The 22,952-nt window shown below is 38.6% G+C and overlaps 1 protein-coding gene and 1 long non-coding RNA gene across 2 annotated transcripts in view; both read right to left on the bottom strand.

Annotated features, from left to right (window-relative positions):
• LRMDA (leucine rich melanocyte differentiation associated) overlaps positions 1-22,952 on the bottom strand; it is a 641,727-nt gene that overhangs the window by 612,382 nt on the left and 6,393 nt on the right. The window lies entirely within an intron of this gene.
• Positions 12,148-22,946, bottom strand: LOC125693523 (uncharacterized). Its single transcript, XR_007377133.1, has 2 exons — positions 20,829-22,946; positions 12,148-12,617 (listed from the first exon to the last, which is right to left on the bottom strand). It is a non-coding gene; the product is annotated as an uncharacterized LOC125693523 (long non-coding RNA).

Raw genomic sequence — 22,952 nt, forward strand, 5'->3', positions numbered from 1 at the left:
AAGAATAGGGTTTCCACTAATGAAAATACTGTTAATTAACTAAGGCACATTAATCTTTGTGTACAAAGAAGGAAATAATCCTTAAGTTTCATGAATTATACTTTTTGAACTTTGAGGGTTTTTGTTTGTTTTTTAAAGTAGATTTTAGCAACATAAACCACCTTCCCTCTTAGTATTACATTTAAAGGAAGATCTATTTACAAAGCCATAGTATTTCTATCCAACAAGTTAAAACGAGGAGCTGGAAGTTGTCTGCAACTCATCCTTGGCTTTATGACATAAGAGACCAAAGACCTCCAAAATTACTAACACCCATCATTTAACTTTATTTTTATTCTTTTGATCTTGCAATCAAAATTAAGTACAGACTGCAGTAAAACAGGTAGGATGTACCTTTAGAGATAAGTTATACCAAAAGCAAATAAAACCAGAGAACTCAAGGTTAGATAGTGAGGAGGGAAAAACATCAATTAGACATTTTCTACTGCTCAAATATTTACTGGAAGTTGAAAAAAAGCAAAAAACAGACAAATCCAAAGTTATGAATGACAATTCTACCTACATTGCACCAAAGCTCAGACCTTCTACAATCTACTACATCAAGAGCTTTATTTAAAATGCAAGAACAAGTAATTCTAAAACTAAGACACTTAACATATAGGCTGCTCCAAAAGAAATGCATCCTATTTTATTATGGTGACCCAGAATATCAGAGGTGGATGTTAGTGGTATGACAGTAGAGGCTGAACCATCCTGTCAGTATTCCATTACATGTTGTTGCCATGTCACAGATGGCAGCAGATGGACAGACTGACAATGGCATCCAACACAGAAGTACAGATGAAGCCAAGGTGTGTCACTGAATTCCTCTATGCAGAAAAAAATGGCACCTATTAACATTCATTGACACTTGCTGAACATTTATGGAGACCAAGCAGTGGCTATCAGCACAGTAAGGCAATGGGTGATGTATTTTAGCAGTAGTGACAGCAACATGAAAGACAAGTCACATTCTAGACAGCAATGCACAGCTGCCACATCACAAAATAAAGAGTATATCTATCAGCTCATCCATGCAAATCAGCTAATAATGGTGACTACCTTGAAAGGAGTGGCAGAGAATTTGCTCAATCAAATAGCATTACTGTGCTCTTTGTATCTGCTGTAGTCCATGGAAATAAATAGATGTTACTTTCAGTGAGATGTACATAATTTATTATTTAGAAACATCACAAAATTTCAACACGTACCACCTCAGTATAGTTCAAGATTTAGTCCTTCACTGGATTCTGTCAACTCAATCCACAAAAACAAAAGCTGAGAGAAGGTCATTCTGAAGCTCAAGTCACAGGTCATTTTGGAATGGGCAGGGGCACAATGGCAGTGTCTTGGATCATATTCTTGTTAAAGTAGATTAACACTGATCTATCTTATGATTGTTTTTACATGAAATAGAGAGGAGGAGGATGGTCTTTCATAATATTTTTTGCTCTATTCCTCTTTTTCACCTCCTCCATTAAAATACCCTCCTCCTTCCTTTTTTACTATCCAGTATTAAAAAATCATTTACTGCAATAAAGAAATTTAGTCATTTGGGAGTAACTTGTGTAGTTTACACCCTCTAGACACCCCAGAACCATGTTAATAATTTTCTTCCTATTAAATGTCTCATCAACTCACAGCTGGCTATGCTTTTTATTTCATTATGTTATTCATCAATCTAAAATAGAAATATAACAGAAAAAGCAATTGGAAAAGAGCAATTTCAGTATTTCAAAACAGATGCAAATCAACGCCAGAGATGCTACAGAGCGTATTTTTATTGAGACAATTCTATAGATGTCTGAAAAAATGAACTTGTAATAAATAAACTCATATCCTGTGGAGGTGTGTTTTTTCTTTCCATCTTATGAGCTAATTATGCCAACACAGCCTAACGTTTTCCTAAACGCCTTATAAACTGACCCAGTTACTCAGAAAGTATTATTTTTAAATTGATGTGATAGATGCAAACTGGAACGTTCGATTTCATTTCTGGCACCAATTCCCGGGTCCCCTTCCCAAGTAATTTAAGGACTTCCTCCCAATAGTTTTTCATATTCTTTTAACTGACATTTTATCTTTATACAGTATCTCAGCAGAATGAACATGCACTAAAACAATGACAGCCCTTCTTTGGCTGTCATCTCTCATTCTGGCAAAGACAGATGTCTTACACTGGCTTATGCCAATAATAGAGCCGACAAAAAACAACAGAGACTACCTGCCTCTGATGTAAAGGCACCAATTCACATTTGTGACACTCATTTGTCAATTAACAGATTTCTTCCATTGTTGACACATGGGACTTAAAAGATGTGGGCTAGAATGTGATGAATTAAAAAAGACAGATGAGTAAGCTATGAGCTGCAAAGTAATACTATAATGTGCTTTAGATAGGAATATCAACTGACACCCCTGACAGGCCATACAAGGTTTTATTTCATTTTGCACTGTATCTAGGCTTCATACTTTGTCTTCTTTGTTCTCTTTTCATCAAGCTCCTAACATCTCATTCTGACAGCCAGAGACATTTAAGGCACTTTCGTTTCAAATGCAAGTTAGCGTACTTGATTTGTCATTAAAATGCAAAACGATTGCCATTGCAGGTAAATGTAGGTATGCTTAAAAGGTTGTATCTGCAAAGTAAAAGCTGAAAATGGTTTCTGGCTGCTTTGCTTAACTCTTTCACCAGCTTTGGAGTTTTTCCAAGCCAAGTATTACTATGCTCTAATAGAAGTGTATCAGCACCTGTAGTTTTATTCAGGGTGCATTTTAGTACATTTAAATAACATAAAAGCTCTAAGTTGCAATGTCAAACTCAGAGAAGAACTGTCAAGCCTACATATTGGGTCTTAGCATGATTTACACAAGAATCTGAAAAGAGTCTATCATTCAAAGCCTTCTGGGGTCAAAGCTTTCCACTCTTATACACTCTGTCAGTTAGACAGTAAAAAGGGAAGGAAGGTGTTTGTTTTTAATAGACTACCACTTGGTCTAGCTGAAATCATCAGTGAGAGGATTTCAACAGCAATTTACTTTCTCTGTTCAATGATCATTTAAGGAGACAAGAAGGCCTTAATATAAATAAATAAAAGGCTCTGTAGCACAAAGGGATTTATAAACATTGCGGAAAAACAGACCTGCACAGGATTGAAATGAATAACATCTAGCTTTCTACATGTATGCACCAATGTGAACAGACTATAATATGAACAAGGTTAGTTCTATTCAACTAGATAGATCCAAACAAGGAATTCTCTTATTTCAAAATAGAAACTCTATGAAAAGGAAATTTTTTTCTTCTGCAAGGAGTAAAAGGCTTGAAAAGCAGCAGAAAAAAAAATAAGAAATCAAATCTCTTTTACATGGGTAAATCTGTACCTATGTATCTTTTTTTTTTTTTTTTGGCAGACTTGTGCATTTTCACTAGGAGAAAAAGGTTGAGAACACAGTAAGAATTATCATTTAAGAATGAGACTTATATGGAAATCAGAATTCCTGATACCACATTAAACAAAAGGTACAGGCCTGAAACACTTGATGCTTCTGTGAACACAGTTAAGCTTACTGAATAATTCTGACACTACTCTGCCTACTAGTAACACGTATTTAATACAACATCAGTTATTTATTCATTCTGGGGCAAAAAATAGCAACAAGCTATGCTTTAAATGTATCTTAAATGATACTTAATCGTCAACTTAATCGTCACCAGCTATGCTGATGGGGTTCTAGCTCTACTCTTCCCTCCCACATTAGTCTTCATTGCTTCCAGTACACTTCTGTTTCCACACAGAAGGCACAATGGAAACAAAGTGCAGAACAGTAACTTAAAGCTGACTTCACCCTTTCACTTTGGCCTTAAGCACCAGAGTTAATCAAGATTATCGTCTGCTGTACTACAACATGCAAAGAAATAGTCGCCCATTACATTTAGCTTGGTACAGCCAAGTATCTGCTCTTCCTCCATTAACCAATTAGTAAAAAGCAAGACAAATGATGGCAAAAAAAAAAAAAAAAAAAAAAAATCCAGAGTAACACATTAGTCCCTGGCTCAACCTAAGAAAATCCTTTCCCTGTTGCTTAGTCATTTAAACGCAGATGAAGCTCTTGTTTCAAAACACCTGAGGTTGCAGTGGCCAGAGTCTCTCATTTGGTGACTAAGTAGAAGCCTATATTAAATGGGTTGAAATAGATTCTCATTAGAGATATGTCATATGACATTTGAAAAGCCTTATTATCAGCAGTAGTAACAAACCATTTGTTGATATGACTTACTTAAAGGAAGCCAAAGCATTAACAGTAAAAGTACAATGCTCTGACACTCCCCCACTTAGGTTAGAAACAATTAAGTAGTTGTGCACCTGATAAAACTGGAACCAACACTCCACAGGAACAGCTGAGCCACTTAGTTCCTGACTACAAACAAAACAGTGACCATAAGAGAGAATTTGCAGGTTCTGGAAGGAAAGGAGAACCTCATGTTGCACCCACATCTCCCAGACAGCAACAAAACACAGCTAGCCTACAACACCTTCAGCATCTTTCCTCTGATTTAAGGAGCTGAAGTGGGGAAGAAGAAAAGTAGGAAAAGTGAGATGGAAAGAAGTAAACCAGGCACGCACGCACACACACACACACTCTCCAACTGGCTAGTTTCCATTCCTTGAAAAACCATATTTGTCCATGTTTTTTCCCCCCCAAAGTCACTCCAACGTAATCACAGTCACACAACTGTTTCTCTGCTATTCCCAAGTACTTCCCTGCCTAAGATAAAAAATGTATTAAATGCAAGTTAATAGGTTGAAAAAGAAAGAATTCAGATCTTTAAGCAGCTGTAATTTTACCATCCAGACACTAGACTGTCAAATAATCTAATTGTGTTGGAACCAGAGTTTTCTGAACATTTATTTATACTCCTAATCCCTGGCACTTCTAGAATGCCTCTTCCCTCTGCCTTCAAGCCCTTCAAAATAACGAGTACCTTTTATCGCTTATATAACCAGGTCAAGTTTTCATTTTTCTTCCAGCAAAAAGGTCTTCAAAGTGCAGAAGCCTAAAACACAACATCCTTACCCGGAGTTGATGTACCCACGTGGCCTTGTAGAGTCATGGCACTGCAGCAGATGATAGTCCCTTGACATGCAAGATGTTTTGCATACACTTTTCCTACATGATTTCCATGTGCATTAAGAGATTTTACACTCAATTGCAGAAACATTTTCAGCACTTAGGACATGACCAAACTACAGTCACCAAAATAAAACTTCATCGCTCTAACCATACCCTGGTCATAAAAAGCTGCTCTGTGCAGTGGGTTTTAATCTGTATCTGAATCTGAGTTTCTAAAAGATGCTCGAACTAGCTTGCGTGGCTTAGGAGCCAGGGACGGTTTATGCTTGGAACATAGCATAGATTGTACCCTTAGATTGTATCTAGGATTGTTCGTGCTTGGTGAATGGATTTCTGGAATGCTTGCCTTTGTTCCTTCGATATGCTTGTCTAAACACTGTACCCTAGGTATGTGATTTATAGAGTTGTTTATAACCATGGTTTCAGGTTCTGTATCTATATAAGGTCTGCTGTGGTTACAATAAATGAAGCGGTTCACTCATATTGAGTCGGTGGGCTTCCCCAGGTTTATCAGCAGGTTTCCCTGGCCAAGTGGGTTATTCCCGACATTTGGCGCCCGAACAGGGACCTGACTGATGTGCCTGGCGTTGCGAGTCTTGCGTGGTTGACAACCTGGGCAGATTCGGAGGGCAACCTGTGTGAATAGCTGGCCAGCTGAGCGCGACCGTAGGAGGCGGATTGCAAGCTCCATCAGACGGAATGGAGCGGGAGGTAGCCCAACAATTGCTTTTACGTTTTTTAGAAAAACGCGGGGTGGATTCGGGAGTTTTAAAGTCGGTACCGAACGTTTTAGATTTCGGGCGATCGGCGGGGGTATTCTTGCATGCAGGAACCTTATTTAATGTTGATGAGTGGCGTACGTGTGGTGATATACTTTGGGATCAGGTGATTGATGATAAAAAGGAGGCTAAGAAATTAATGAAGCCTTGGAGAGAGATTATTAACTGTATTAAGAGACACAAGGTGGAGCAGGATATGGCCGGTCAGGCAGCTCAGCAATTGGGGGTTGGGACGGCTACGGGGAGAATCCAGGATCCCCCTCATCCATCTATGGGCATCCCTGTCCCCGTTAAGTTGGATAATTACGTTTTGCCCAGCGCTCCTCGAAAGGAAGAGTCGGATTCTGAGCCCGACTTATTCCCTGAGGAGGAAGGTAATGGGGATTTGCCTCCCCCACCTCCTCCACTCGCCGGTGCACCTGTGCCGGCGGGGGCTTCACCAAGGAGAAATGAACAAAAGGGCTGTGACGATGTCACTCAAATAGGGAAAAATAGACGGGTTACAAGACTTAATTGGTCTAAGATTGCGGAACAAGCCGCACAGCAGGGGAAAATGGATATAGTGGAGGTTGTGAGTCAAGCTTTTCCCATTCGTTACGATGCAGGACCGGATGGAGAGGTTCACGGGGTACATGTGCCAATCGGTTGGAAAATGTTATTTCAGTTGCGGGCTACAGTGGCCGAGCACGGGTTACATAGTGAACCGGCTCGACAGCTGTTGACGTATATATGGGCTAGTAGCATTCTGATTCCAGAGGACGTAAAAACTATAATGCGTATGATTATGAAACCCTCTGAGCAGATGTTGTGGCAAGCACATTGGCGGCGGCTGTGTGAGCTGTCTGCACAGACCCCGCGGGATATGCACCACCCGTTGTTTCAGGTTACGGTTGATCAGTTAACAGGCAGCAATATGTTTTCTCGCCCTGACATTCAGGTCCAGATGGGACCTGAAGTTTGTATGGAGAGTATGAACTTGGCGCGGGACGCGTATAACATGGTAAAGACGTCAAAACCGACACCATCATACTTATCAATTAAGCAGGGCAGAGAGGAAACTTTTGCTAGCTTTGTTGATAAATTGACTGAGGCATTGTCGCATGCCGATGTGCCAGACTGGATGCGTGCTTCTCTGTTACGTCAGTGCGTTCTTGAAAATAGTAATTCCGTTACGAAATCTGTCTTAGCCACATTGCCTCTGAATGCTACTCTAGAGGAGATGTTAGAGCGCATGAACCGTGTACCTACGGCAGCGCAGGCAATGTTAGTGGAGGCTGTGCGAGCGGTGGGAGAGACTATAAGTGAACGCCTGGCTACTGCTCATAATCAGGCATTTGCGGCATTCGCTCCGTTGTTGCAGAGCAATAACAAAAGGCAGAGTGAGTCAGCTAAAGGGAAGCAGCGATGTTTCCGATGTGGTAAACTCGGACACTTTAAACGAGATTGTAAATCTAAGGTATGGTGCGATAACTGTCAATCTGGCACCCATGGTACGGTGGTATGTCGGTCGGGAAACGGCAAGCAGAGCGCGAGTCGCCGCGCAACGACAACAGTAGCGACCTCGGCAAACAATGCGTTGCCGACTCTGACCGCTCCGGCTCCGCCGTCCTCTCCCCAGCCACCCCCGGCAGCCTCGGCTTGGACCTGGCAACCGCAGTAGATGTCACGTTAATCGACACTAGACCACAGAAGGTTGCCTCGGAAATAAAGGCACCGATTTTAATTAATGGACAGCCTGTTGGAGCTTTGCTCATTGGTCGCTCATCTACTGGGTTAGCAGGTTTATTGATATTGCCTGGATTAATTGATAAGGACTATACAGGAGTTATTCAAATTGTAATGCACACATGGCATCCACCTGTTCATGTCCCTGCTCATTCGCGTGTTGCACAACTGATTCCCTTACCGCATTTAACTGCAGCTGTGTCCCCGCGCTCTCCTGACAACAGGGGAGATAAGAGTTTCGGATCCACAGGGGGCCTCGCACTTTTGACTATGCCTCTGCATACGAGACCAGTGGTTCCAATTGCATTGACTCATCAGCAACGCACTATTACTATCCGAGCGTTGTTAGATACTGGCGCAGATATTACTATTGTAGCAACGAGCGCTTGGCCCCGACAGTGGCCGACGGAGTCGGCTGGAAAGGGGGTGGAAGGAGTTGGTGGAACTGTTCCAGTGTCTCGCAGTTTGGATCCAATTACAGTGACATTAGAAAACCGCTCTGCGCAATGCAAAATTACAGTAATGCCCCTCCCGGTGGGTGTTTCGGCACTAGTCGGCCGCGACGTACTGGACCAGCTGGGTGTTGTTCTCACCAACTCAGAGTCCCCGGGTTTTCCCTAACGGCCACTGCATGGGCTTTCCCGATCCGATTGCGATGGATTTCTGATCATCCCATTTGGATTGATCAGTGGCCGTTGAAACAGGAAAGCCTGCAGTATGCCAGTCAGTTGGTACAAGAGCAATTGCAGCAAGGGCATATTGTGCCTTCTACCAGCCCTTGGAATACTCCTATTTTTGTGATTAAGAAAAAATCGGGGAAATATCGGCTGTTACATGATCTGCGTGCTATTAATAATCAAATGCAAGCAATGGGGGCATTGCAACCAGGACTGCCAAACCCATCGATGGTCCCAGAGTCATGGCATCTGTTAATAATTGATCTGAAGGACTGCTTTTTTACAATCAAAATTCACCCCGATGATTCAGAACGCTTTGCTTTCACATTGCCAGCAATCAATAAGAGCATGCCAGCAACTCGCTATCAATGGGTCGTGCTTCCGCAGGGGATGAAAAATAGCCCCACCTTATGCCAGTTGTTTGTTGATCATGCGTTAGCACCGGTTAGAAGAGCTTGGTCTCATGCTATCATTTATCATTACATGGATGATATCTTGTTTGCTCAATCTGAACCTTTTACTATGCAACAAGAAGTCTTCCTACAGGAACAATTCACCACGGCGAGCAGAATGGATGAACATCAATAGGATGCTATCAGGAGATGACAGCCTGAGGGATCAACGTTCGGCAATGATTCTGGCTGAAGATTGTCGTGACGAGGTACAGCTATGGACGGTCACTGCGAACATCTTTGCGTCTATCCTAGCACCAGGACTGGCGGCTGCACAAGCCTTGAAGCAGATTGAGCGATTGGCATGTTGGACAGTCAAACAAAGCAATATTACGTCCCAGATTCTTGAGGAAATGCTGGAGGACATGGACAGTTTACGGCACGCGGTGTTGCAAAATAGAGCAGCTATAGACTTTTTGCTGTTAGCGCAGGGACGCGGGTGTACTGATTTTGAGGGAATGTGCTGTTTTAATTTGTCTGATCATAGTGATTCCATACATAAGCAGATTCACTGGCTCCTGAATCACACGCAATCTGTGAGTAAAGATCATAACCCCATAGACGATTGGCTTCGTTCTACTTTTCCAGGCCTTTCCTCATGGGCATACGGCCTGATAAAAGAAGGTTTACGATGGTTACTGATCTTGCTATTGATAATTATAGGTGGACGAATTGTGTATGGCTGTATTCAAAGGGCAATCGATCCCCCTCGAGCCATGCCGGTATTTAGTACAACGTTTTCGACGAATGATTTTATTCAAGATTGGCTTAAAGAGCAAGGAGGTCATAACTCCTTGGAATATCTTGAGATGCGCCCATAAAATAAAAAGGGGGGAATTGCAGTGGGTTTTAATCTGTATCTGAATCTGAGTTTCTAAAAGATGCTCGAACTAGCTTGCGTGGCTTAGGAGCCAGGGACGGTTTATGCTTGGAACATAGCATAGATTGTACCCTTAGATTGTATCTAGGATTGTTCGTGCTTGGTGAATGGATTTCTGGAATGCTTGCCTTTGTTCCTTCGATATGCTTGTCTAAACACTGTACCCTAGGTATGTGATTTATAGAGTTGTTTATAACCATGGTTTCAGGTTCTGTATCTATATAAGGTCTGCTGTGGTTACAATAAATGAAGCGGTTCACTCATATTGAGTCGGTGGGCTTCCCCAGGTTTATCAGCAGGTTTCCCTGGCCAAGTGGGTTATTCCCGACAGCTCTGTTGCTCCAAATACATAATTGGATGCTTCAAACAATTAAAAACTGGTCTTGAGATCATGCAGAAAAAAATATATATACTGATGATTAGTAAATATCTACATTGATACTTAAAAAGTGGTGCAATTCACTGCAAGTACAAGCTTCTCTTACAAAGAATACAAATGATAACTGATCTTCAAACTAACTGCTGGAAAATACGATTCATGAACTTATGAAGTGTAGGTAATACGTAGCTTTTCTGTAAAATTCATCGAGTTCCCTGTTGGCATATCCGATCATAGATTAATATTCTAAGGGAAAGGCAGCTCAAATTTCTAAAAGCAGTTTAAAAACGTTAAGTACTACAATGTCTTTCCAAGTGTTCACAAGGAACTAACAGCACCAATTGGCCCGACAGCCAAGTAGCAAAAGCAGTTGGTTTATAAAATGTGAATCACATTTTCAATATCATTAAGTGCATTTTAACTACACACTCCACATCTTTTAACATTCAGCAAAGCAATCCCTAGAAACAGATGCTTAATGCAAACATAGAAATTAAGGACTGAGCATTTATATCAGTACACTAACTACATTATACAAAAATGAAAGAATGAAGCACTTAAGCTTCATATGGATTTAGAAAAGACCACCTCCTATTCTAGCTCCTTTAATTTTACAAAAAGAAGAAAAAAAAAAAAAAGGTGTTGACAAGTAATAAGCCAAACGTTCTTGCTCTAGTCTTCACAACAGCAATATTGACAAAGAGCCTTACCTTTACTAAGATCAAACAGTGATGCTGTACCTATGCCAAACAGTCCATAATACAAGATATGCATCAATCACCACTAAAGTAAAAACATCACATCGATGTAGCTTTCCACCTATCAACCTCAATAAGAGCTGATGCCAAGACCAATACAGAGTACTTCTGAAGTCTGCGGAGAAAGGAGTTTAAAAATAACAAAACCTTGCAAGTATGAAGGTAGCTTTGGATAAAGCAATCGCAAGGAAGACAGATATTTGTCCAAGTTCTTTTTTTATTAAATCTTATATTTCTTGAGTTATTTCAGCATTTTTTCATTCTGAGACCACTTTTCTTTTCATCTATCAGCTCAGTTCTTTCTCCCATCACTGATGTGCTTCCTTTTTACTAGTAATCCTTAAGTAATACATTATTTCTTCCTATGTTGAGTACGAGAAGGTTTTTAGTAACAAAGCCATATTTCAACTATTAAATCAGAGTAGACTAAATACTAGATCACCCCCCAAATTTTTATGTATTAAAAATAATATACACATTTAATATACACACATTATATATAAAGACATTAAGCTGTGTACACGTGTATGTGTGTATGTGTTTGTGTGTGTGTGTGATGCCAGCAAACTATCTCTGAAAGCAGCATTCCCCACACACTATTCTTTCAGTGAAGAAATGAACTGGAGGTGTGTATGCATTCAGGTACTACTACCTACCAGTGCAGCGTAGATACCAACAGTGCAGGAGAAAATATTACAATTTAGCATTTGAAGACCATCTATTCTACAGTTCAATGGTATTCCATCCAATGAGCAAGAATGTTACCAACTGTCCTGAGTTTTGGATAGATTATAACTATCTTATAGTATGACTCATTTTTGCATCTCCAATTTGTCTCTTTTCTTTTAAAAGAGATTACTATAAATTTTCAGCATAGCAAAAGTAAACACAAATGTGAGCTACTAGATGGCTTCAAAAAAGTACAAACTCTTACGGCCATGTTATATGAAGAATATTCACTGCTTCCATTAATGGACTCAGTAGGCAAATGAAGATAAAAATGGAGAACAAATTGTAAAGAAAAGAAATGACAGCCAGCAGATCTTCTATCTCTTCCAGGGAGCAACTCATTCATCATGATGCAAGCATGATCAAGACGACAGACAATATGAAACAAAACAAAACCACCAAGCTCCACGACTGCCAGCTTCAGTTCACAGTAAGAGCCAGGAACTGAGCTACAGCACTGCATCAGCTATGACCTTAAAGACAGTATAATTATTGTTTAACATGTCTGATTTGACAGGCTGGCTCGTTAGCTCGAGTACAACGCACAGCCCTTTTGCACTTTCGTGATACTCATTCTTCACACTTGCACTAGCTAAGGGTCTTGGGGTTGTTTTTTTTTCAACCGAAAAACCATCTCCAAATAACGTAAAGTTGATTTACATAAAAATGTAAGATCTCAAAAATGGCACAAGCCACAGAAAACAAAATATAGTAAACAAGCAATAAATGAACAGAAGCATCTGATAGATTTTTTATGCCAAGTCCAAGCTAGCTAGTGTAGCATAATCACTCAGCAGGTTTGTTGAATACTGGAAGACAGAAGCCCTTCTTACTCAGTGATGGTAAGCAAGACTAATCAAGTTCTTAACAGCTGCAGTTAGGCGTTGAGAATCTTGCCTTCTCAGTCAAACAGAGAAGATACCTTCCAACAAAACAGAGAGCAAAAGAGACAATAGCTTCAGAGTTAATGCAGGTTCTTCCTTTCAGTCAAGCTTCGTGTCCTCAGATAACAGTTATTTCTGCAGGCCTTCACTCGTTTCATAACAGCGATCATGAGGAAATACTGTTTTAGAGTAAGAGAGATTAGTGAAGTCAGAAAGAAAGAAAGAGCCATCTGATTATTATACCTATAACATGCTCTTCATATATCCCTTTATTTAACCCCCAATGCAATTAAAAAAAAAAAAAAAAAGCAGTTCCTTGCCTCAAAATCCAGATAACTATAAAAGAAGAAATCCTCAAATCATTACTTGCACTGTATAGACAAACTTTCTTTGAAAGCAAAGGCAAATGCATTAAGCTACTTCTTCTCCAAATGCCAATATTTTTCCTACTTATTGCAGTACTCTTCCATTCACTGAATAACTGATTTTCTCTAAATCCAATACAGATTCCTGCCAGACAACTTCTTTGTTGTTGTTTATGAGCGGTTACAGGTCTTGCAAGAGGAACTGACACGACCGTTCCAATGAATAAAGCCCTCCAGATATCCAGAGAGTAAGCACAGAAACACATGGATTCAGCCTGCAATGTCTCTAACAAAACCCACTTAAATTTCATGCAGGAAACCAGACCAAGAAAAAGCAGTTCACTCCCCATTTACTCAAATATAAAGAATATTATGTGATATGATCATCAGTTCCCTGGGAAATACAGTGAACAAGCCTTGACTCAATAGATGCCTAATGTGACATCTCATCTCTGCTGAAGTCTGAGGAACTTTATTACTCACCTTTGTCAAGAAGTACAGACTTCACCTTCACTCATGACTTTGCAACAGTCCCATGAAGATGGATATCACCAAGAAAACTTTCAGTAACCATCATGCTAACATTCACTAGCTACAGTTAAGGATATAATAGTTCAAGCTCACTGACTTACTCTATTTAATGGCAAATCTCATACTGTGTTTACTTTTATCTAATTTAATAGCTCCAGTTATCCTGCCAGGAATTCTCTACTACAAAACATGGACACACGTGAACCTTTGAGGACATGTCGGCGTAACAAGTTTTTGCCCAATTCTGCCGTGTGATGTATTCTCAAAACAACTCTTTCTACAATGTTAAGTCTTCTTGAGAAAAGCAGAAGAATACAGTGTTATGTTCTGATCTGTCAGATACAGTAAATCAATGGATAATGTCTAGCACTGGGGGTCAGAGGTATATATATTACAGAGTTTTCACAGTCTGTTAGTGACTATGTGGCCATAAAAAGTCAAGCAAGGATCAATGGACAGAAAGAGATGCTATTGGAACTACAGAAGATAAAAGCTACAAGTACAAAACTGAAATAAGACAATTTATTGTATACTCTGTGTCCCTATACATATCTGCAAAGATATGGAAAATTAACTTCGCTACCGAAAAAAAAACACTTTGGTCCCTTGTGCAGTATGAGGAGATGAAAGTGCAGTATTTAAATACATACCTTAAGCCACAGACTTGATATTTTTAAAATTAGTTCATTTACTGGTCACCTTCACATCAACAATAAAACAATGACTACAAGGAAGACAGCAGAAAGACATACAAGCAACAAAAACATATACAGAAAATATTCTGAAACCGCAAATATTCCACAAGCAGATTTTAAGCTGACAAAATAACAAAACAGAGGCAATGCTGCTACATGTGAGACATAGTAACACTTAGTAGTACTTTATATTATTATATTTTCTTCTTTTGGAAACTTTGAATAAGTTCTCCTTACACATTACTCAGATCACATCTGGTTCCTGTTGATACATCACTTTTCAAGAGGAGGCAGCATAGAAAGAGGGAAAAAGAAGGGAAAAAAAACAGCAAGGACTTCATTTAACTTTGGTTACAGTTTGATCGATACCCAAAGTACAATGTTTGAAATCAAAAATCCTCCTTATTATTGGCAATACTCGCCTTCCATTTTTTCCATAGACATACACCTCTAAAACTTTTTCTTTTTTGAAGGACGTCATCATGTCTGTCTTCAGCCTAACAGGACACAACTATTTTATAATCATTTTAATAGAAAGATAATTATGCATAATGTAGTCCATAATGATTAATACACATGTAAGATTTCATCTGGAAAACTATTCCATCTGTTAATTTTAAATAATTTAAATGACTCCTTGTATATAAATATTTCATTTAGTGAATTGATTTCCAAATGGATCAATTCTAAAAGCAACTACTCCTAGCAGTGTTAATGTACATTTTATTTATCAGACACTCATATCATTTCAACGTTACCAAAAAAAAAAAAAAAAAAACCCACACACAATGAGCATCTTGTGCTTTACCATGGGACATCCCTTAAGGGTAGACTTTTAAGCACCCACCTCATGAACCACAAATCTACTCACTGCATTTTGATACATTACCACAACAGCAAGAGAAAAATTATCAAGAAAGTATATATTTCAGATTGCTTATCTGCAACAAATGCTATCTCTTTGTTAAGTCTCTAAATACAATTGTATTTACCTTGAAGCAATAAACTATTTCAAGTACAGGATTTATGCACATTTGTAAAACCTATCCTGTTTATTCTTAGAGTAAGAAAAGAATCTCAATTTTAAAAATAAAATATAAAATCTTCAATACTTATACATATTAATTTTCTTTTCCTATAGTAAACTGTGGTCACGCTTGAAAGAAAAACCACAACAAAACAAGGAAAGTGAAACAGATTAACTGCATAGCTTCAATACTCTTATTTCAGACAACATACTATAAATCATTTTGAAACAAAACAGGCAATTATAGTGTGCACAAATGTTATGATACTATGCCTCTATGCTGGTCCAGCGGTTCTAAATTATTGAAAGTGATGGCTGAACAAGGGCATATTGTTTCAACACACTTGGATTACTTTAACTATTTCAATTCTTTCTGTAGCTATCCAGTGCTATGCATACCTCTCCATTATCAATAAATAAATAAACATACATATAGATGTCTTAGGAAATTCTCACGACAATTAAGCGAGTTCAAATATATTCCCAAAACATCCATGGCAATGTATTTGGTTTGTGAAGAAAAATAACTACTTTTTCCCCTCAATACTGTAAGGATTATATAAAATAAAGTACACGTATTTTCTAACAATGCATTCAGTGAGGAGAAGAGCAGCTCCTTCCACCTAAACACAATGCCACACTTCAGTCCTCTTCACCTCACTGTAAAGGAAACAGGAGTGAGAGCCATAAGACAGAACCATTTCAAAACACAATCAGCTATTTGTAAACAAAACGCTTTCATGTGCAGAAAATCGGCAACTGCTAGTTGCAAGAAAAAGCACTAAGTAAGGTAAATCAATTCGCTTGCTAATTTCTCACCCTCATTTATTTAGCTCTGCACTGTATTTGTCGTAATTGACTATAATTATGTTAATTACTAACTCCAGCATAATTACTATATTTATTGTCATTGAGCACACTATGTACCCAAAGCAAAGCTGGCATTTGTCGGGCATCAAAAAAAATAAATAAATAAAACCACACCACTGTCAGAAGGGGTTGCTCTGAAAACTGACTAATACACCTTCAGCAAATGAAAGGGCAAAAGAGATTTCATGCAATGCTAGTTTGAAAGCATCGGTTCATTAAGGATATTAATTTTCTGATAACTACACATTTAAGCATGACACACTGGAGCAGTATCTACAGGATTTAGCAATTATTAATGCGTGACAGTTTCAAATGCTAAGTGAATCAATTAAACAGCAGCATTCACAATTTGAGAAGAGATAACTGCTTCATAACTGCTTAAGACTACAATTTTCACATGACAAAAAAGGGCCATTCAGGCTCCTTCAAAACCTGACAGGTCAAGAAAGAAGTTTGAAACAAAAGCACCTTATAACCATCATCTCTCCTCTTTACTTGTCAGATCAACTTTGCTAGTGTCTCCGCTGAAATGGCATCACCATGCCAGCTGCCACAAGGTGATTTTTCATGTCTTGTCAAAGAAATCTTTTATTCTATTTGCTCTGCATTAACATGTTACATTTATTGATCAAGCCCTTTCTGCAGCCACAGCAGGGCACTGTGCTCTTATGCCTAAGGGGGCTTTGATGTCCTGGTGACATTCTAGACCGAATAATGCACATACTAAATGGATTTAATGCAGAAATGTGTTTGTGCATGACAGCTACATTAATAACAGCCCCTCACACTGATAAATATGCAATTGCTACGATTAAGAGTTATCCAATTATGGTGAAAATATTTTTCTACCTTATAAATAAAACCATCAAAAAGTTTTAACAATAGTCCATTTTCTTCAACTCTTTAAAATGCTACAAAGATCAGTCTAAAGGCTTTTAAAATATATATGTCATGCTTTGTTTTGAATTCTGGATTTTATTTTCATCTCCCTTTTGTTGTTCATCTGCCTGATCTCAGCGTCTCTTATTGCTGCACAGACTGAGAAAGTGGCAAGAAAAAAAAAAAAACCTCTCCTATGCATCCTCAACTTACCAAGAGGAACATACCCTGCAAAACTGAAGCCCAGTCACAAGCTGCTGCTTGCCTATTTTCCCCTGGCAAGGAAACAGTAGGCAGAAGATAGAAATAATCTGTAGTCCACAGAGAGGACACTACAAAGCCTCAGCCTCACAGAAGTGGTGGAGGAACATTCCAGACTAAGATTGAAGTTCAAGGGGATGTTTTCATATACAGACCTTCTTAATCGGACAGTGGAAAATATGCACAAGCATACACTGTGCAAATTATTCATGCTCCTAGCAGAAATAATCTGCACCCCAGAGAGAGGGAAGAGATATCTGTATCTCCCTGAGCACAATTGTTGGATTAATCCTCCCTCATTGGCTAAGATAAAAGATTCACTCTCCCTTCCACCTCACAGTTTAGAGCCTGGAGAAGTCTATGTAAGAAAAATAACTCGCATTTAAAAACACAAAATTAGAGGATGGACTTCTAAGATAGCCAAAAGTAGATGCTGTTTATAAAAGCAAGGCATCTATTTTTACAACACAGACATCTGTTATTTCGGCACTCGAGCGCATTTAGCCTTTAATGTGAAAGGAGACTTTTGGCACAAAGAAGGTTATCTAGAACACTTATAAGAACCTTTGAATAGTTTCTCACTCCTTGCAAAACAGTAAGATGTACCCAACAAAAAAACTTCGTATTACATCCAAGACTCTCCTTGCTACTTTAGTTATTTTTGCTTATTTACTCCCTTCTTTCCTTCACCAATAATTATTATTTACCTTTTTCCAATGAAATCTTGAACTTCTAATGGTCAACAGTTCCACATTCCCTTTTGAAACTATTTTCAGCAAAGCACCCCAGGAACATTGGCACAGGCAATCAGTGATCTTCCTTCATGTGCTCCATTCCTTCATTAAATGGAAACTGGGGAATAGCATTCCACATATTACAGAACAAAATATTGGCCCTTACAGCACTCTATTACCATTGAAGACTATCGAATACAGTTGCTATAAGACTCAGAAGTAGCATTCCAAAGCAAAACAACTCTGCAACTGAAATATGCCTGATTTAAAATACACAGTATTAGTTCATTTCTAAAATAGCTGAAAGTCACTAGCAACTCCAAACAACTGCTTTAATTCTGGCCATTTTGCTACGGACGACCACGCCAATAGAGCTGCAGAATCACAGCCTAATTTAGGTTGGAAGAGGCATCTAGAGGTCATCTAGTCCAATCCACTGCTCAAATCAGGGCAACTTTACAGTTAGATCAAGTTGATTGGGACTCTGTCCAGTTGCAGTTTGAATAGCACCCAGGATGAAGGTTCTATAGCCTGAATACCTCTTCCACTCAATCTTTCTCACTGTGAAGTTTTTTCCTTACATACAGCTGTTCCCTTGCTGCAGCCTGCAATGACTAACTCTAGTCCTTTTGGTGTACATCTCTGACAAGAGCTTGGCTTCATCTTCTTCACAACCCTCTCAGCAGTCCAACAAAACACATTAGAAACTGTTTAAACAAAACTTGCAAAGAAAACAGGATGAGAAGAAATAATTCACAAGAGGACTACAATGATCTGGAGTTGAAGGAATTTAGTCTACCACCGGTAGAAAAGGAGACAGAATAGGGCTGTACTATATCTTGTTGATTACAACCACCACGCCTTCAAATACACACCAGATTTTCCCTTTGTTTCATTGCTGCTACAAATTGCTGCTACTCTTCCTCTTTCCCACCTTTTCTACCACTCACCTCTCCTATTTTCCTCCTCCCTCCTGAGGGAAAGAGACAGCAGTCACTTTGCTTTGGCTGCCAAAAGAGTTGGATCCACGTAATACACTGGGTAATGTAGGATAGAGAGCAGTTCTTCAAAAAGGCAAAATAAAAAGTAAGAGAGCTCTCTTAAAGAGCAACTATTTGTATTTATCTAACATTGTTAGACTTACAACATCTGATGCAAAGAACAAAGTGCCTATATTGGCCCCAATTTTTATTTAACAGCAAGGAAGACTCAAATCTGAGAAGAATTCTGTAGGTGGTGAAATTCTCCATATAAATTTCCCAAGACAAAAAAAAAAAAAAAAAAAAAAAAAACACTTGACCCTTCCAATTTAATTCTCCTCTTTTGTGGTCATTTGTTTTCATCACAGCCAAGAAGCAAGACGAGCAATCCAAGTAAGAAAACCACCAAAAATGAGAACACTGAACCCATATAATCACTCTTAATCACAGAACCAAAGACTAGAGCCAGGAGTGCCATCACAGCCAATAGCAAATTAGACAGTATCCCTAAATTCTTAAAAATCATTATCTAAATACACATTAGCTCAACAACTTAAAAAAAAAAAAAAAAAAGAGTTGAATGGTAGAGAATAAACTCCTTGCTTTGTTACAACAGCAAGAAAATATTTTCCAAAAATACACAACATCATCTACTGAAATACGAAATTAAGGGACAAATTCAAAAGTTCTTTGAGCGTAAAACAAGTCATAAAATGGTGTGATTGAGTAATTCTTGCCCATTTTACTACACAGTGCTAGCAGATCTTTCCACTCTTCTACCAGCATACCTGGACAAGCCTCTGAAAACACATTTTTTGGTGAAAAGCCTGAAACAGCAAAATTACTTACTTAGCGCTATCCTAACCTTTGCAACCAAGTAATCTACATTACCATGGTGTAAACATCAGTGACATTCACTACAGTAATTTTTTAATCAAGTCTAATATTATGCATATTTCTTGCATAAGGAAGTATTCTGGCACACATATCATGAAGCGGAAATCTATCTTTATGACAAGAATCTCTTAGGTGCACATGTATGTGCGCACACAATAAAGACTGGAAGCCAACAACCACACAAAATTTCTGGATTTGAAAGGACAGCACCACCTGGAAAGAACTGTCTGCTGCCAACTGATCAAAAACTGAACGCATTATAAACACTGTATCTCTCTCTCGCTCCACATGCAACTACACTTATTACAGCAACATTAAGTGACTGGTGTCCACAGAATGAAAAAAAGCTTCCTCCATTGCTCAATTGTTAATTTGTCAAGCTTTCAGAATTTCTACTAATACTTATGCAACACAATATACTGTTTAGTTGGTACACGAGGGTGGCTCCTTTTAAAATACAGCAGTACCCTTGCTTATGGAAAGTAGGAAAAACCCCATATGAAAAAAACACAGAAGTTGGTAAATACTTATTTCCTATCTGACATTGAGAACAAGCAATAAACTCCTCAGCATTACTATGGCCCAGATACTACTTGGAAAAAATCAATGACCACTATATTTGTTTTCCTTCAAAGAACACACACATATGCTGATCTAGAATGAATCATACAAGGAAAACTAATCTATTTACTATTAATAACTTCTCCCTTTGGTCAATCTATAATTACCCAGTTCAGATTAATTCACTTCTCCAAGAACAGTAGAGCAGAATCATGAATTGAATTTGGTACCTACACTCAAACAACCTATAAATCCCCTTGTTTGCTAACTAGACATCTCAGCTCAAATTCAGGGAACACTGAGCAGTCACAGTTTTATAAGAGACACTCCTCAGGGTCACGTACCATCAGAAAGAGCCTCAAGAGACTGAGCACATGCATCCTGTTCAGTTAAAATCAGTGCTGATTTTAACAAGTACAGCACTGTGTATTTCTCTTTCTGTTAGAGAATGTAACAATTACATTTGTTAGAGAATATAATGGAAAGCACAGCAATAACAGCGAAACAGCAAAGTCCTAGGCTGCAGCGAGTGAGGACTTGCTCAAACGCAACAGCCACAGGCACAGAAATAAAGGAAAGAAGGCACTTACCTTCAGAGAGCCTCAAGCAAACAGGAATCTCCAACAAGATGGCCAACCTCCATGGCCAACCTTGAAATGAGGTCTGAAAGGGGTGGATCCTGGCTCTACTCCTTCCAGTCACTCAGAAACATTGCATGCACCTGAGCTCCCCTGGGTTGGCCCTGCCTTCCCACCAGGTGCTCAATCACTGCTTCAGGTCATGACTCAGCATTTCCACTACACAGGAGTATCCAATTGAAAAAGTTAAATATCAAACACAGACCCTACAGAGTACCACTGACTTCAGCTGGAGTTGAAGATATTTATGTCTTACAGATCATCTAATCTTACAGGTCTGATTCAAATTAAGTTACATCCAGCAGAGTTTATTGAAAATAGCTTAGTCAAAGATTAAAATGCTACCACAAGTATCTCAAGTAACAAATCAATTTCCTCTCTTCTTCCTAGCTTTTACCTGCTGTGTCCAAACGATAGAACTGATACGCTAATTTTTAGAACTAACTTCAATTTCCCACCTAGTAAATCCCAAAATGTGGCAATTCACAGTCATCATCATACACTTTCTTCCAATACCATAGCAATCCAGTGGTAGACATGAAAAGCTACTGTACATTATGTGCCTATTTAAAGGATGACTAGCTAAGTGCCTTATATTAGCATATTATTAATGCTAGCAAATCCCATTTTTATCCACGGCAGGAGTGAAAACCCATGGTCTTCTTCATTCAACCTACACGTACACTGACAGAAATTTGTTGTAGAAAGCCAAAATACTTTCTAAAGATATATTTCAAGTTTAAAGTTTCTCCCCCTATGAATACATAGACAATAATCTCTCTTCTGATTACAGTTGCCACAGGTATACATCCACGAGACAGATATATGGTAAGCTTAAGATAATGGCAATCCATAGATTAAGCGTCTCCTTTGCTCTGCTGCCTCTTGCATACAGGAATCAGTCTTTCAGTTTATGGCAGTTCAAGATAACATTTATTAGCGTTATGCAAGATAAAACCCATGACTGTTCTCGCTAGGAGAACTAGCATGTTACTTCTACATGACTCACTCCTCACAGGTAGGTTCTGAGTTTACCTTCCAGTGAAACATAAGGAAAAAGAAAGAATGTACAGTTCTAATGCTAAAAAACTACACTTTCTTAAAAAGATAACTATATGCCACTTTTTTTCCCTACATATCTACAAAGTTTCAAATCTGAATGATACAATACTGAACACCACCAGGCTTTTCACATAATTAAATGAAAATGAGTATTGTTTAGTATTTTCTTAATGATTAATGGGAATACTATAAAATTATTAATCAATCCATATGTTAAAAAAATTTAGAATTGATTTATAAATTCTAACTGCATTTAGCTTTAACCCTTATCTATATAGCTCCACAAAATAAAATCATACACAGTGTAGAGGAACTGTTGGATCATAGCCTGAACCTCTGATTGACCACCTGAGGCAAGCAATGAGTCAGTCACAGGAGCACAAGTGAAGGCAATTCATCTGCGTGATCGAAAGGGGTGGAGCCTGGCTCCACCTCTCCTAGACTCCATTTAAGGGCTGACTTCCACTGAGGAAGGAGCCCTCTCTGGAGACCTTTCCTCATAGATTTTCTTGTGAGCTTGCAATGCCAGTGAGTGCTTTCCATTTATCTCTGATTATCTTTTTTAATGTGATAATCTTACTAGGCTGACATCTGTATACTTATCAATCATACACGCAGCCTAGGAACAGAGCATTACAAATCATTTACAATAACACAAGATTCACAAATAAAAAAGGAAACAGAGAAGTACACACTTACTTGCTTTTTGGTTAAGAATAATTCACATTTCATCCCATTCTTCACTTCTTCAGGTAATATTGCTTATTTTCCATTTTGAAGAGAATAAATCATACTGAGCATCTTTTACATTTACACCAGATATTTACAGACTCACCTGGTTACTTGTGTTCCAAAGAAGAGAAGACAAACATTGATAAAACAGTATAACTCATACAATAACTGAATGTAACTCACGTATATGTATGCTTCTATTTTGAGGGAAAAAAAAAAAAAAAAAAATATCCAGGATTGGAGTGGGTGCCCCGTAGTGCACTTGAAAAACCTAAACATTAC

Source organism: Lagopus muta, chromosome 5 (assembly GCF_023343835.1).
Source record: "Lagopus muta isolate bLagMut1 chromosome 5, bLagMut1 primary, whole genome shotgun sequence".
NCBI classification, from domain to species: Eukaryota; Metazoa; Chordata; class Aves; order Galliformes; family Phasianidae; genus Lagopus; species Lagopus muta.